This window comes from Phaseolus vulgaris, chromosome 2 (genome assembly GCF_000499845.2).
Source record: "Phaseolus vulgaris cultivar G19833 chromosome 2, P. vulgaris v2.0, whole genome shotgun sequence".
Taxonomy (NCBI): domain Eukaryota; kingdom Viridiplantae; phylum Streptophyta; class Magnoliopsida; order Fabales; family Fabaceae; genus Phaseolus; species Phaseolus vulgaris.
Window position 1 is genome coordinate 4,395,804 of NC_023758.2, and position 17,327 is coordinate 4,413,130.

Here is a 17,327-nt window from a genome sequence, read left to right on the forward strand (position 1 = left end):
GGCCCATATTCGTCCTACAAGATTTTCAATAAATTTTTTATTCATCACTGGCAGAGTTGAAAGGAAGGTTCGTTTGTGTGTGAACTGTTTGCTTTATTTCCTAGGTGAATACTCATCCATTTGACGTGAAATTTGTCGCGTTTTGACCAAAATTCAATCCATATTCTTATGTGGAATTTAAGGAAAAAATTATTTCGAGAATTTTTTTTTGAAATATTGTGAAAAACCAAGGCCTAGTAAAGTTTGTGAAATTTGGTCCTAGTTTCTGCAATTTTATTCTGTGTTGAAAAATTGCGTTGAAAATTCACACAAGTACTTTTGTCTGTTGTTTTCACCCTGCTAAGGAGGCACGTCCATAAACAAATCACAAAAATAATATATAGGTAAGAAAATCCAGGACATTTTGTTTTCGGAAAACCGGTTTTGTTCACTCTTGGTCTGGGTCTTACTACAACCTATTCCTTGGGTCTTCTGGTCTGAAAATTTTACCAGACATTCGTCATTGTGTGTATTGAGTTTTGGCTAAGATTTGAGCCCCAGATACGTCCCACAAGATTTTCAATAAATTTTTTATTTATCACTGGCAGGGTTGAAAGGAAGATTCGTTTATGTGTGAAACTGTTTGATTTTTTACCTAAGTGAATACTCATGCGTTTGAGGTGAAATTCGTCGCGTATTGTCCCAAATTCAGTCTAGATTCTTACATGGAATTTCAGGAAAAAATTATTTCGGGACAATTTTTCTGAAATTTTGTGAAAAACCAAGGCTACTTTCTGCAATTTTATTCTGTGTTGAAAATTTCGTTGAAAAATTTACACAAGTACTTTCGTGTGTTGCTTGCACCCTGCTAAGGAGGCACGTCCATAAACAAATCAGAAGGGGACATAGGGAAGAAAAGCCAGGACATTTTGTTTTGGGAAAACCAGTTTTGTTCACTAGCGCTCTCAATCTTACTACGCCCTATTCCATGCATCTTTTGGTCTGAAAATTTTACCAGACATTCGTCATTATGTGTATTGAGTTTTGGCTGAGATTTGAGCCCCAAATACGTCCCACAAGATTTTCAATTAATTTTTTATTCATCTCTGTCAGGGTTGAAAGGAAGGTACGTTTGTGTGTGAAACTGTTTGATTTTTTACCTAGGTGAATACTCATCCGTTTGACGTCAAATTTGTCGCGATTTGTCCCAAATTCAGCCTTGATTCTTACGTGCAATTTCAGGAGAAGTTATTTCTAGACAATTTTTCTGAAATTTGGTGAAAAACCAAGGCTATCCTTTAGCAAAATTTGTGAAATTTCGCTCTATTTTGTGTAATTATATTATGTGTTGGAAAATTGCGTTGAAAAATTCACACAAGTACTTTCATGTGTTGTTTGCACCCTGCTAAGCAGGCACGTCCATAAACAAATCACAAAATGGAGATATAGGGAAGAAAAGCCAGGACATTTTGTTTTCGGAAAATCGGTTTTGTTCACTCTCGGTCTGAGTGTTACACGCCCTATTCCTTGGGTCTTTTGGTCTGAAAATTTTAACAGACATTCGTCATTGTGTGTATTGAATTTTGGTTGAGATTTGAGGCCCAGATTCGTCCCACAAGATTTTCAATAAATTTTTTATTCATCACTGGCAGGGTTGAAAGGAAGGTTCGTTTGTGTGTGAACTGTTTGCTTTATTTCCTAGGTGAATATTCATCCATTTGACGTGAAATTTGTCGCGTTTTGACCCAAATTCAGTCCATACTCTTATGTGGAATTTCAGGAAAAAATTATTTCTGGATTTTTTTTTTGAAATATTGTGAAAAACCAAGGCCTAGTAAAATTTGAGAAATTTGGCCCTAGTTTCTGCAATTTTATTCTGTGTTGAAAAATTGCGTTGAAAATTCACACAAGTACTTTCATCTGTTGTTTTCACCCTGCTAAGGAGGCACGTCCACAAACAAATCACAAAAAGAAGATATAGGTAAGAAAAGCCAGGACATTTTGTTTTCAGAAAACCGGTTTTGTTCACTCTCGGTCTGGGTCTTACTACGCCCTATTCCTTGGATCTTTTGGTCTGAAAATTTTACCAGACATTCGTCATTGTGTGTATTGAGTTTTGGCTGAGATTTGAGCCCCAGATACGTCCCACAAGATTTTCAATAAATTTTTTATTCATCACTGCCAGGGTTGAAAGGAAGATTCGTTTTTGTGTGAAACTGTTTGATTTTTTTACCTAAGTGAATACTCATGCGTTTGAGGTGAAATTTGTCGCGTTTTGTCCCAAATTCAGTCTAGATTCTTACGTGGAATTTCAGGAAAAAATATTTCGGGACAATTTTTCTGAAATTTTGTGAAAAACCAAGGCTATCCTCTAGCAAAATTTGTGAAATTTCGCCCTACTTTATGCAATTTTATTCTGTGTTGAAAATTTCGTTGAAAAATTTACACAAGTACTTTCTTGTGTTGCTTGCACCCTGCTAAGGAGGCACGTCCATAAACAAATCACAAAAAGGGGACATAGGGAAGAAAAGCCAGGACATTTTGTTTTGAGAAAACCAGTTTTGTTCACTCTCGCTCTCAATCTTACTACCCCCTATTCCATGGGTCTTTTGGTCTGAAAATTTTACCAGACATTCGACATTATGTTTATTGAGTTTTGGCATAAGTTTGAGCCCCAGATACGTCCCACAAGATTTTCAATAAATTTTTTATTCATCACTGTTAGGGTTGAAAGGAAGGTTCGTTTGTGTGTGAAACTGTTTGATTTTTTACCTAGGTGAATACTCATCCGTTTGACGTCAAATTTGTCGCGTTTTGTCCCTAATTCAGCCTAGATTCTTACGTGCAATTTAAGGAGAAATTTTTTCTAGACAATTTTTCTGAAATTTTGTGAAAAACCAAGGCGATTTAGCAAAATTTGTGAAATTTCGCTCTATTTTGTGTAATTATATTATGTGTTGGAAAATTGCTTTGAAAAATTCACACAAGTACTTTCATGTGTTGTTTGCACCCTGCTAAGGAGGCACGCCCATAAACAAATCACAAAAAGGAGATATAGGGAAGAAAAGCCAGGACATTTTGTTTTCGGAAAACCGGTTTTGTTCACTCTCGGTCAGAGTGTTACACGCCCTATTCCTTGGGTCTTTTGGTCTGAAAATTTTAACGGACATTCGTCATTGTGTGTATTGAATTTTGGCTGATATTTGATGCCCAGATTCGTCCCACAAGATTTTCAATAAATTTTTTATTCATCACTGGCAGGGTTGAAAGGAAGGTCCGTTTGTGTGTGAACTGTTTGCTTTATTTCCTAGGTGAATACTCAACCATTTGACGTGAAATTTGTCGCGTTTTGACCAAAATTCAGTCCATATTCTTATGTGGAATTTAAGGAAAAAATTATTTCGGGAATTGTTTTTTGAAATATTGTGAAAAACCAAGGCCTAGTAAAATTTGTGAAATTTGACCCTAGTTTATGCAATTTTATTCTGTGTTGAAAAATTGCGTTGAAAATTCACACAAGTACTTTCGTCTGTTGTTTTCACCCTGCTAAGGAGGTACGTCCATAAACAAATCACAAAAAGAAGATATAGGTAAGAAAAGCCAGGACATTCTGTTTTGGGAAAACCAGTTTTGTTGACTCTCGCTCTCAATCTTACTACGCCCTATTCCATGGGCTTTTGGTCTGAAAGTTTTACCAGACATTCGTCATTATGTGTATATGAGTTTTGGCTGAGATTTGAGCCCCAAATACGTCCCACAAGATTTTCAATAAATTTTTTATTCATCACTGTCAGGGTTGAAAGGAAGGTTCGTTTGAGTGTGAAACTGTTTGATTTTTTACCTAGGTGAATACTCATCCGTTTGACGTCAAATTTGTCGCGTTTTGTCCCAAATTCAGCCTAGATTCTTACGTGCAATTTCAGGAGAAATTATTTCTAGACATTTTTTCTGAAATTTTGTGAAAAACCAAGGCTATCCTTTAGCAAAATTTTTGAAATTTCGCTCTATTTTCTGTAATTATAATATGTGTTGGAAAATTGCGTTGAAAAATTCACACAAGTACTTTCTTGTGTTGTTTGCACCCTGCTAAAGAGGCACGTCCATAAACAAATCACAAAAAGGGGACATAGGGAAGAAAAGCCAGGACATTTTGCTTTGGGAAAACCAATTTTGTTCACTCTCGCTCTCAATCTTACTACGCCCTATTCCATGGGTCTTTTGGTCTGAAAATTTTACCAGACATTCGTCATTATGTGTATTGAGTTTTGGCTGATATTTGAGCCCCAGATACGTCGCACCAGATTTTAAATAAATTTTTTATTCATCACTTTTAGGGTTGAAAGGAAGGTTCGTTTGGATGTGAAACTGTTTAATTTTTTACCTAGGTGAATACTCATCCGTTTGACGTCAAATTTGTCGTGTTTTGTCCCAAATTCAGCCTAGATTCTTACGTGCAATTTCAGGAGAAATTATTTCTAGACAATTTTTCTGAAATTTTGTGAAAAACCAAGGCTATCCTTTAGCAAAATTTGTGAAATTTCGCTCTATTTTTTGTAATTATATTATGTGTTGAAAAATTGCGTTCTAAAATTCATACAAGTACTTTCATGTCTTGTTTGCACCTTGCTAAGGAGGCACGTCCATAAATAAATCACAAAAAGGAGATATATGGAAGAAAAGTCAGGACATTTTGTTTTCGGAAAACTGGTTTTGTTCACTCTCGGTCTGGGTCTTACACGCCGTATTCCTTGGGTCTTTTGGTCTGAAAATTTTAACAGACATTCATCATTGTGTGTATTGAATTTTGGCTAAGATTTGAGGCCCAGATTCGTCCCACAAGATTGTCAATAAAGTTTTTATTTATCACTAGCAAGGTTGAAAGGAAGGTTCGTTTGTGTGTGAACTGTTTGATTTATTTCCTAGGTGAATACTCATCCATTTGACGTGAAATTTGTCGCGTTTTGACCCAAATTCACTCCATATTCTTATTTGGAATTTCAGGAAAAATTTATTTTGGGAAATTTTTCTGAAATTTTGTGAAAAACGAAGGCTCTCCTTTAGTAAAATTTGGGAAATTTCGCCCTACTTTCTGCAATTTTATTCTGTGTTGAAAAATTGCGTTGAAAAATTCACACAGGTAATTTCATGTGTTATTTGCACCCTGCTAAGGAGGCACGTCCGTAAACAAATCACAAAAAGGAGATATAGGGAAGAAAAGTCAGGACATTTTATTTTCGGAAAATCGGTTTTGTTCACTCTCGGTCTGGGTCTTACACGCCCTATTCCTTGAAAATTTTGGTCTGAAAATTTTAACAGACATTCGTCATTGAGTGTATTGAATTTTGGCTGAGATTTGAGGCCCAGATTCATCCCACAAGATTTTCAATAAATTTTTATTCCTCACTGCCAGCGTAAAAGAAAGGTTCATTTGTGTGTGAATTGTTTGATTTTTTTCCTAGGTGAATACTCATCCATTTGACGTAAAATTTGTCGCGTTTTGACCCAAATTTAGTCCATGTTCTTACGTGGAATTTCTGGAAAGAATTATTTCGGGACAATTTTTCTGAAATTTTGTAAAAGCAAAGGCTATCCTCTAGTAAAATTTGTGAAATTTAGCCATACTTTCTGCAATTTTATTATGTGTTGAAAAATTGCGTTGAAATATTCACACAAGTACTTTCATGTGTTGTTTTTACCCTGCTAAGGAGACACGTCCATAAACAAATCACAAAAAGAAGATATAGGTAAGAAAAGCCAGGACATTTTGTTTTCGGAAAATCGATTTTTTTCACTCTCGGTCTGGGTCTTACTACGCCCTATTCCTTGGGTCTTTTGGTATGAAAATTTTACCAGACATTCGTCATTGTATGTATTGAGTTTTGGCTGAGATTTGAGCCCTAGAATCGTCCCAAAAGATTTCAATAAATTTTTTATTCATCACTGCCAGGGTTGAAAGGAAGGTTCGTTTATGTGTGAAACTGATTGATTTTTTACCTAAGTGAATACTCATCTGTTTGAGGTGAAATTTGTCGCATTTTGTCCCAAATTCAGCCTAGATTCTTACATGCAATTTAAGGAAAATTATTTCTTGACAATTTTTCTGAAATATTGTGAAAAACCAAGGCTATCATTTAGCAAAATTTGTGAAATTTCGTTCTATTTTCTGTAATTTTATTTTGTGTTGAAAATTGCGTTGAAAAATTCACACAAGTACTTTCATGTGTTGTTTGCACCCTGCTAAGAAGGCACGTCCATAAACAAATCACAAAAAGGAGATATAGGGAAGAAAAGCCAGGACATTTTGTTTTCGGAAAACCGGTTTTGTTCACTCTCGGTCTGGGTCTTACACGCCCTATTGAAAGGAAGGTTCGTTTGTGTGTGAACTGTTTGATTTATTTCCTAGGTGAATACTCATCCATTTTACGTGAAATTTGTCGCGTTTTGACCCAAATTCAGTCCATATTCTTACGTGGAATTTCAGAAAAAAATTATTTCGAGACAATTTTTCTGAAATTTTGTGAAAAACCAAGGCTATCATCTAGTAAAATTTGTTAAATTTCGCCCTACTTACTGCAATTTTTTTCTGTGTTGAAAAATTCAAACAAGTACTTTCATGTGTTCTTTTCACCCTGCTAAGGAGGGTCGTCCATAAACAAATCACAAAAAGAAGATATAGGCAAGAAAAGCCACGACATTTTGTTTTCGGAACACTGGTTTTGTTCACTTTTGGTCTAGGTCTTACTACGCCCTATTCCTTAGTTCTTTTGGTCTGAAAATTTTACCAGACATTCGTCATGGTGTGTATTGAGTTTTGGCTGAGATTAGAGCCCCAGATTCGTCCGACAAGATTATCGATAATTTTTTTATTCATCACTGCCAGGGTTGAAAGGAAGGTTCGTTTGTGTGAAACTTCTTGATTTTTTTCCTAGGTGAATACTCATCCGTTTGACGACAATTTTTTCCCAAATTCAGTCCATATTCTTACGTGAAATTTTAGGAAAAAAGTATTTCGGGACAATTTTTCTTAAATTTTTTGAGAAACCAAGGCTATCTTCTAGTAAAATTTGTGAAATTTCGCCCTACTTTCTCCAATTTTATTTTGTGTTGAAAAATTCACACAAGTCCTTTCATGTGTTGTTTGCACCCTTCTAAGGAGGCACGTCCATAAACAAATAAAAAAAAGAGATATCGGGAAGAAAAGCCAACACATTTTGTTTTCGGAAAACCGGTTTCGTTCACTCTTGGACTGGTTCCTACTACGCCCTATTCCTTTGGTCTTTTGGTCTGAAAATTTTACAACATATTCGTCATTGTGTATTGAGTTTTGGCTAATATTTAAGCCCCATTTTCGTCCCACAAGATTTTCAATAAATTATTTATTCATCAGTGCTAGGGTTGAAAGGAAGGTTCGTTTGTGTGTGAAACTGTTTGATTTTTTGCCTCGGTGAATACTCATCTGTTTAACGTGAAATTTTCGTGTTTTGTCCCAAATTCAGTCCATATTCTTACGTGGAATTTCAGGAAAAAATTATTTCGGAACAATTTTTCTAAAATTTTGTGAAAAACCAAGGCTATCCTCTAGCAAAATTTGTGAAATTTCGCCATACTTTCTGCAATTTTATTCTTTCACAAAAATTGCGTTGAAAAATTCACACAAGTACTTTCATGTGTTGTTTGCACCTTGCTAAGGAGGCACGTCCATAAACCAATCACAAAAACGAGATATAGGGAAGAAAAGTCTGGACATTTTGTTTTCGGAAAACCGGTTTTGTTTACTCTCGGTTTGGGTCTTACTACGCCCTATTCCTTGGGTCTTTTCATTTGAAAATTTTACCAGACATTCGTCATTGTGTGTATTGAGTTTTGGCTAAGATTTGAGCCCCAGATTCGTTCCACAAGATTTTCAATAAATTTTTTATTCATCACTGACAGGTTTGAAAGGAATGTTCGTTTGTGTGTGAAACTGTTTGATATTTTTCCTAGGTGAATACTTATCCGTTTGACATGAAATTTGTCGCGTTTTGTCCCAAATTCATTCTAGATGCTTACGTGGAATTTCAGGAAAAAATTATTACGGGAAAATTTTTCTAAAAGTTTGTGTAAATTCCTCTTGCAAAATTTGTGAAATTTCGCCTTACTTTCTGCAATTTTATTTTGTGTTGAAAATTTGCATTGAAAAATTAAAACAAGTACTTTATTGTGTTGTTTGCACCCTGCTAAAGAGGCACGTCCATAAACAAATCACAAAAAGGAGATAAAGGGAAGAAAAATCAGGACATTTTGTTTTCGGAAAATCGGTTTTGTTCACTATCGGTCTGGGTCTTACTACGCCCTATTCCATTGGTCTTTTGGTTTGAAAATTTTACCAGACATTCTTCATTGTGTGTATTGAATTTTGGCTGAGATTTGTGCCCCAGATTCGTCCCACCAAATTTTCAATAAACTATTTATTCATCACTCTCAGGATTGAAAGAAAGGTTCGTTTGTGTGTGAAACTATTTGATTTTATTCCTATGTGAATACTCATCCGTTTGACGTGAAATTTGTCACGTTTTGTCCCAAATTCGGTCCATATTCTTACGTGCAATTTCAGGAAAAAATTATTTCGGAACAATTTTTCTGAAATTTTGTTAATAACCAAGGCTATCTCTAGCAAAATATATGAAATTTGGCCCTACTTTCTGCAATTTTATTTTGTGTGTAAAAATTGCGTTGAAAATTCACACAAGTACTTTCATGTGTTGTTTGCACCCTGCTAAAGAGGCACGTCGATAAACAAATCACAAAAAGGAGATATAGGAAAGAAAAATCAGGATTTGTTTTCGGGATATCGATTTTGTTCACTCTCGGTCTGGGTCTTACAACGCCCTATTCCTTGGGTCTTTTGATTTGAAAATTTTACTAGACATTCTTCATTGTGTGTATTGAGTTTTGGCTGAGATTTGAGCCCCAGATTCGTTCCACAAGATATTCAATAAATTTTTTATTCATAACTGCCATAGTTGAAATGAAGGTTCGTTTGTGTGTGAAACTGTTTGATATTTTTCCTAGGTGAATACTCATCCGTTTGACGTGAAATTTGTCACTTTTTCTCCCAAATTCAGTCTATATTCTTAAGTGGAATTTCAAAAAAAAATTATTGATAAGTGTCTAATTTCAGTAATATTTCATATTAAAATATAGGCACTTATGAGGATTTATTGCTAATTTACATATAAAATAATCCCTAATTTATGAATTTATACCTTTTTACATTTTTTATGATCTTTATTTGAATAAGAGTATTTTATTCCCAAATTTGGTGTTAATTGCAATTTCTAGGAAGATTGGAGATTTGGATTAAAGATGAATGATTTGAGCTAAAAAGATAAAGATAGAAGGTCCCAAAATGGAAAAAGATGCAAAGGAAGATTGGGCCTTTTTTTATGTTTTATCATTTAGCCCATTAGCGCGACACAATAAACAACCTAACCCTAGAAAACTAGGATAAATAGAGGGCTAGAGGCTCAACCTTAGTGTGCCAGATTGAGAGGAAAACACCATAGAGTGAGTTGTAACCCAATTGGGAGAATGGAAGGTGATAGAAGTATGCGTGGCTAATTCTACCCTTTGGGATTGAGAGTAATCTGCTCAAACTCTTATGTATTGAGGTGATATTTTATATATTAATATTCAGTTCTTGATTGATTATTGGTATTGTTGTTTTACTTTTAATTTTTCGTGACAAATTGAGAATCTTAAATCTGACCGGGAGGTATTTTTAGGGTTCGGACCTAAACAACAATACTTAACATATTTGAGTGCTAGGAATAGACTTGAAATGTTAATTGCTATTAAACGTCTGAGCTTCGTTCTAAGTTTTTCTTATAATTATGCGAGGGATCGATAGTTAGGGGACATTCTTAAGGATTTTATATGCGAGGAATCGATATAAATGATTTTTATACGGGCATCAATTTCAATCAAAGAACTTAATATTGACATGCTAATCAAAATACTTGAGAGTGAGAGAGATGAAACTAATCCTTATTTTTCCAATTGAAACAACTAATTCTTTGTTTGTTTTCTTATTGATCAGTGTCAACACAATTAATTCAAAACTCTTTTAATTGTTCTGTTTTTATATTTAGCGATTATTGTACTCGATAATTCACTGTTCCTTGTGGGATCGATATCCGTCCTTAGGGACAATTATTACTTTTGACAAACGCGGTGCACTTGCCGTAAAAAGTCATCAATTATTTCGAGACAATTGTTCTTAAATTTTGTGAAAAACCAAGGCGTCTTTTGCAAAATATGTGAAATTTCGCCCTACTTTCTGCAATTTTATTCTGTGTTGAAAAATTGCGTTAAAAAATTCACACAAGTACTTTCATGTGTTGTTTGCACCCTGCTAAGTAGGCACGTCCATAAACAAATCACAAAAAGGAGATATAGGGAAGAAAAACCACGACATTTTGTTATCAGAAAATCGATTTTTTTGACTCTCGATCACTACGTCTTGTTCCTTGGATCTTTTCGTTTATAAATTTTAGCAGATATTCGTCATTGTGTGAATTGAGGTTTGACTGAGATTTGAGCCCCAGATTCGTCCCACAAGATTTCCAATAAATTTTTTATTTAACACTGCCAGGGTTGAAAGGAAGGTTAGTTTGTGTTCGAAACTGTTTGATTTGTTTCTTTGTTGAATACTCATCCGTTTGATGTGAAATTTGTGGCGTTTTGTCCCAAATTCAGTCCAGATTCTTACGTGGAATTTCAAAAAAAATTATTTCAGGACAATTTTTCTGAAATTTTGTGAAAAACAAAGTCTATCATCTAGGAAACTTTTTGAAATTTCGTCATACTTTCTTTAATTTTATTCTGTTTTGAAAAATTGCGTTAAAAAATTCATACAAGTACTTTCATGTGTTATTTGCCCCCTTCTAAGGAGGCACGTCCATAAACAAATCATAAAAGAGAGATAGGGGAAGAAAAACCAGGACATTTTGTTTTTGGAAAATCGGTTTTGTTCATTCTTGGTTTGGGTCTTACTACGCCCTATTCCTTGAGTCTTTTCGTCTGAAAATTTTATCAGAGATTCGTCATTGTGTGTTTTAGGTTGTGGCTGAGATTTGAGCCTGAGACTCATCCCATAAGATTTTCAATAAATTTTTTATTCATCACTGTCAGGGTTCAAAGAAAGGTTCGTTTGTGTGTGAAACTGTTTGATTTTTTTCCTAAGTGAATACTCATCCGTTTGACGTGAAATTTATCTCGTTTTGTCCCCAATTCAGTCTAGATTCCTACGTGTAATTTCAGGAAAAAAGTATTTCGGGACAATTTATCTGATTTTGTGAAAAACAAATGCTATCGTCTTGCAAAATTTATAAAATTTCGCGCTACATTCTGCAATTTTATTCTGTGTTGAAAAATTGCGTTGACAAATTCACACAAGTACTTTCATGTGTTTTTTGCACCCTGCTAAGGAGGCACGTCCATAAACAAATCACAAAAACGAGATATAGGGAAGAAAAACCAGGACATTTTGTTTTCGGAAAACCGGTTTTGTTCACTCTCGGTCTGGGTCTTACTACGCCCTATTCCTTGGGTCTTTTGGTCCGAAAATTTTACCAAATATTCGTCATTGTGTGTATTGAGTTTTGGTTGAGATTTGAGCCCTAGACTCGTCCCACTAGATTTTCAATGAATTATTTATTCATCACTGCTAGGGTTGAAAGGAAGGTTCATTTGTGTGTGAAACTGTTTGATTTTTTTCCTAGGTGAATACTCATCTGTTTGACGTGAAATTTGTCGCGTTTTGTTCCAAATTCAGTCCATATTGTGACGTGGAATTTCAGGAAAGAATTATTTCAGAACAATTTTTCTGGAATTTTGTGAAAAACCAAGGCCCTCTAGTAAATTTTGTGAAATTTCGCCATACTTTCTGCAATTTTATTCTGTGTTCAAAATTGCGTTGAAAAATTCACACAAGTACTTTCATGTGTTGTTTGCACCCTGCTAAGGAGGCACATCCATAAACAAATTACAAAAAGGAAATATAGGGAAGAGAAGTTAAGACATTTTGTTTTCGGAAAACCGGTTTTGTTCAGTCTCGGTCTAGGTCTTACTACACCTTATTCCTTGGGTCTTTTGATTTGAAAATTGTACCAGACATTCGTCATTGTGTGTATCGAGTTTTGGCTGATATTTGATCCCCATATTCGTCCCACAAGATATTCAATAAATTTTTTATTCATCATTGCTAGGGTTGAAAGGAAGTTTTGTTTGTGTGTGAAACTGATTGATTTTTTTCCTAGGTGAATACTCATCCGTTTGACGTGAAATTTGTCGCGTTTTGTCCCAAATTCAGTCCAAATTCTTACGTAGAATTTCAGGATAAAATTATTTCGGGACAATTTTTCTGAAATTTTGTGAAAAACCAAGGCTATCCTCTAACAAAAAATTTGTGAAACTTCGATCTACTTTCTGCAATTTTATTATGTGTTGAAAAATTCAAACAAGTCCTTTCAGGTGTTGTTTGCATCCTTCTAAGGAGGCACATCCATACACAAATCAAAAAAAGGAGATATGGGGAAGAAAAGCCAGGACATTTTGTTTTCGGAAAACCGGTTTTATTCACTCTCGGTCTGGGTCTTACTACACCCTATTCCTTGGGTCTTTTGGTCTGAAAATTTTACCAGATATTCGTCATTGTGTGTATTTAGTTTTGGCTGAGATTTGAGCCCTAGACTTGTCCCACAAGATTTGCAATAAATTTTTTATTCATCACTTCCAGGGTTGAAAGGAAGGTTCGTTTGTGTGTGAAACTGTTTGATTTTTTTCCTAAGTGATTACTCATCCGTTTGACGTGAAATTTGTCGTGTTTTGTCCCAAATTCAGTCCAGATTCTTACAAGGAATTTCAGGAAAAAATTATTTCAGGACAATTTTTCTGAAATTTTGTGAAAAACTAAGGCTATCGTCTAGCAAAATTTGTGAAATTTCGCTATAATTTCTGCAATTTTATTCTGTGTTGAAAAATTCACACAAGTCCTTTTATGTGTTTTTTGCACCCTTCTAAGGAGACACGTTCATAAACAAATGACAAAAAGGAGATATAGGGAAGAAAAGCCAGAACATTTTGTTTTCGGAAAACCAGTTTTGTTGACTCTCAGTCTAGGTCTTACTACGCCCTATTCCTTGGGTCTAAAAATTTTACCACACATTCGTTATTGTGTGTGCTGAGATTTGAGCCTCAAATTCGTCCCGCAAGATTTGCAATAAATTTTTTATTCATCACTGTCAAAGTTGAAAGGAAGGTTCGTTTGTATAAGAAACTGTTTGATTTTTTTCCTTGTGAATACGCATCCGTTTGAGCTGAAATTTGTCACGTTTTGTTCCAAATTCTTTCTAGATTCTTACATGGAATTTCAATAAAAAGTTCTTTTGAGAAATGTTTTCCTAAATTTTGTGCAAAACAAGGCTATCCTCTATCGAAATTTGTAGAATTCCGCCCTTCTTTTCTGCAATTTTATTCTGCGTTGAAAATTTTCGAAAAAAATCACATAGGTACTTTCATATGTATTTTGCTCCCATTTAAGGAGGCACATCCATAAACAATCACATAAGGAGATATAGGAAAAAAAAGCCTAGACGTTTTTGTTTTCGAAAAACCAGTTTTGTTCACTTTCAGTCTGGACTTAATACCCCTTATTCTTAGGGTCTATTGGTCTGAATTTTTTACCACACATTCGTTATTGTGTGTGTTGAGTTTTGGCTTTGATTTGAGCCTCAAATTCGTCCTGCAAGATTTGCAATAAACTTTTTATTCATCACTACCAAAACTGAAAGGAAGGTTCCTTTGTGTGTGAAACTGTTTGATTTTTTTCCTTGTGAATACGCATCCGTTTGAGCTAAAATTTGTCACGTTTTGTTCGAAATTGAGTCTAGATTCTTACATGGAATTTAAACAAAAATTTCTTTCAAGAAAAGTTTTCATAAATTTTGTGCAAAACAAGGCTATCCTCTATCGAAATTTGTAGAATTTCGCCTTACTTTCTGTAATTTTATTATGGGTCCATATTCCGTTGAGAAATTCCGAAACACTTCGCACAGGTAGTTTCATATATTTTTTTCGGAAAACTAGTTTTGTTCACTCTCGGTTTGGTATTTATTACGCCTTATTCCTTGGGTCTCTTGGTCTGAAATTTTGACCACACATTTGTTATTGTGTGTGCTGATTTTTTGATTGAATTTGAGCCTCAAATTCGTCACACAAGATTTGGAATAAATTTTTTATTCATCACTGTCAGGACTGAAAGGAAAGTTCGTTTGTATGTGAAACTGTTTGATTTTTTTATTGGGTGAATACTCATCCGTTTGACCTGAAATTTGTCACGTTTTGTCCCAAATTCAGTCCAGATTCCTACATGAAATTTCATCAAAAATTTATTTTGGTAAAAGTTTTCATAAATTTTGAGCAAACCAAGGCTATCCTCTACCGAAGTTTGTGGAATTTAGCCTACTTTCTGCAATTTTATTCTGGGTCCATATTACGTTGAAAAATTCTGAAAAAAATCACACAGCTACTTTTATACGTTGTTTGCATCCAGTTAAGGAGGCATGTCCATAAAAAAAAATCATAAAAGAAGATATAGGGAAGAAAAGCCAAAACGTTTTGTTTTTGGAAAACCAGTTTTGTTCACTCTCGGTCTGGGACTTATTACGCCTTATTCCTTGGGTCTTTTGGTCTGAAATTTTTACCACACATTCGTTATTCTGTGTGCTGAGTTTTGGCTGGGATTTGAGCCTCAAACTCATCCCATAATATTTGCAATAAATTTTTTATTCATCACTGCTATAGCTGGAAGGAAGGTTCGTTTGTGTGTGAAACTGTTTGATTTTTTCCTGGGTGAATACTCATCCGTTTGACCTGAAATTTGTCACGTTTTTTCTTAAATTCAGTCCAGATTCTTACATGGAATTTCAACAAAAAGTAATTTCGGGAAATTTTTTCATAAATTTTGTGCAAACCAAGGCTATACTTTACCAAAATTTGTGAAATTTCGCCCTACTTTCTACAATTTTATTCATGGTCCATATTGCGATTAAATTTTTTGAAGAAATTCACATAGGCACGTTCATATGTTGTTTGCACGCGGCTAAAGAGGCATGTCAATAAACAAATCACAAAATAAGATATAGGAAGGAAAATCAAGGACGTTTCGTTCTTGGAAAACCAGTTTTGTTCACTCTCGGTGTGAGACTTATTATGCCTTATTCCTGGGTTCTTTTGGTCTGAAATTTTTACCACACATTCGTTATTGTGTGTGCTGAGTTTTGGTTGGGATATAAGCCTCAAAATTCGTCCCATAAGATTTGCAATAAATTTTTTATTCATGACTACCAGGGTTGAAAGGAAGGTTTGTTTGTGTGTGAAACTGTTTGATTTTTTTCCTGTGTGAATAGTCATCCGTTTGACTTGAAATTTGTCACGTTTTGTCCCAAATTCAGTCCTGATTCTTACATGGAATTTCAACAAAAAGTTATTTCGGGAAAAATTTTCAGAAATTTTGTGCAAATCAAGGCTATCCTCTACCGAAATTTGTGGAATTTCGCCATACTTTTTGCAATTTTATTTTGGGTTCATATTGTGTTGAAAAAATCTGAAACAATTCACACAAATACTTTTATATGTTTTTTGCACCCAACTAAGATGGCATGTCCATAAAAAAAATCACAAAAAGAGATATAGGGAAGAAACGCAATGACAGTTTGTTTTCAGAAAACCAGTTTTGTTAACTATTGGTCTGGGAATTATTACGCCTTTTTCCTTGGGTCTTTTGGTATCAAATTTTTACCACACATTCGTTATTCTGTGTGCTGAGTTTTGGCTGGGATTTGAGCCACAAACTCGTCCCATAAGATTTGCAATAAATTTTTTATTCATCACTGCTAGGGCTAGAAGGAAGGTTTGTTTGTGTGTGAAACTGTTTGATTTTTTTCCTGGGTGAATACTCATCCGTTTGACCTGAAATTTGTCACCTTTTGTCCCAAATTCAGTCCAGATTCTTACATGGAATTTCAACAAAAAGTTATTTCGAGAATATTTTTTAGAATTCTTTTGCAAACTAAGGCTATCCTCTACCGAAATTTGTGAAATTTCGCCCTACTTTCTGCAATTTTATTATGGGTCCATATTGCGTTGAATTTTTTTGAAAAGAATCACACAAGTACTTTCCTATGTTGTTTGCACCTTGTTAAAGAGACACGTCCATAAACAAATCACAAAGGGAGATATGAGAAAGAAAAGTCATGACGTTTTATTTTCGAAAAAACAGTTTTGTTCACTCCCAGTCTGTGACTTCTTACGCCTTATTACTTAGGTCTTTTGGTCTGAAATTTTTATCACACATTCATTTCACAACTCACTTTAGTAATATTATTAATAATATATACTTAAAATTTTAAATTAAAAAATAAAACAAATATTATTATTTAGAAATCTCAAGTGAATATTTTTAATTTGTGGATGTTAAAATATCATCATTTAATCAAATAACGAGGTTAAAGTGTTTGGGTTGGTTGGTGGGGATGACATGTTTGACTGCACGTGTTCACTTTGGGGTAGGTTTAGTCAGCGCCGTCGCATTGACATGTAATAATATTATTTCAACCTTTTGTTAAATTTAAACTTATTATAAATTATTATGATATTCTATCATCACATGTTTCATCTTCAGTGCCCAAAATTAATATTAAATTTTGATGAAACAAATATTAATATAAATAGCCCTTCTTAAGTACATGCTTCATCTTTTATTATTAGATCTCGATATTGTTAGTATCAATATTAGAACATAAAATTATGGAGTTAAATAGTTTAGATAAAATAACCCTCAGAATAATAACTTAATTAAAAATCTATTTAATAGACTCTTTTATATGATAATTATCATAATATCTTTGAGGTTTAATATATGTGTTAGTCCTTTCAAATGATAATTTTTACTCTACTCTTTGTAATTTGTATTAATTTTATTTATTATAAATTTTAAGAAATAATATCTATGACGGCTTAACGTAGATCTAAACTCATCATTATCAACTTTAAAGTAGTAGGAGAGTTATATATATATATATATGTGTGTTTTTTTTTTTTTTATGTATAACAAATCTTGTCAGTATCAATTGAATACAAACACTATTTTAATAAAATTAGTTTTTCGAGGGTTAAAATTAACAATTTTTTTGAAGTTCGGAAGAACCGAAAACCTATTCAAATATAAATTTAATAACAAAAATTATTAAAATTAATTAATAAAAATATTAGAAAGTAAACTTTAAATTTAACTTAATCTTACAAAA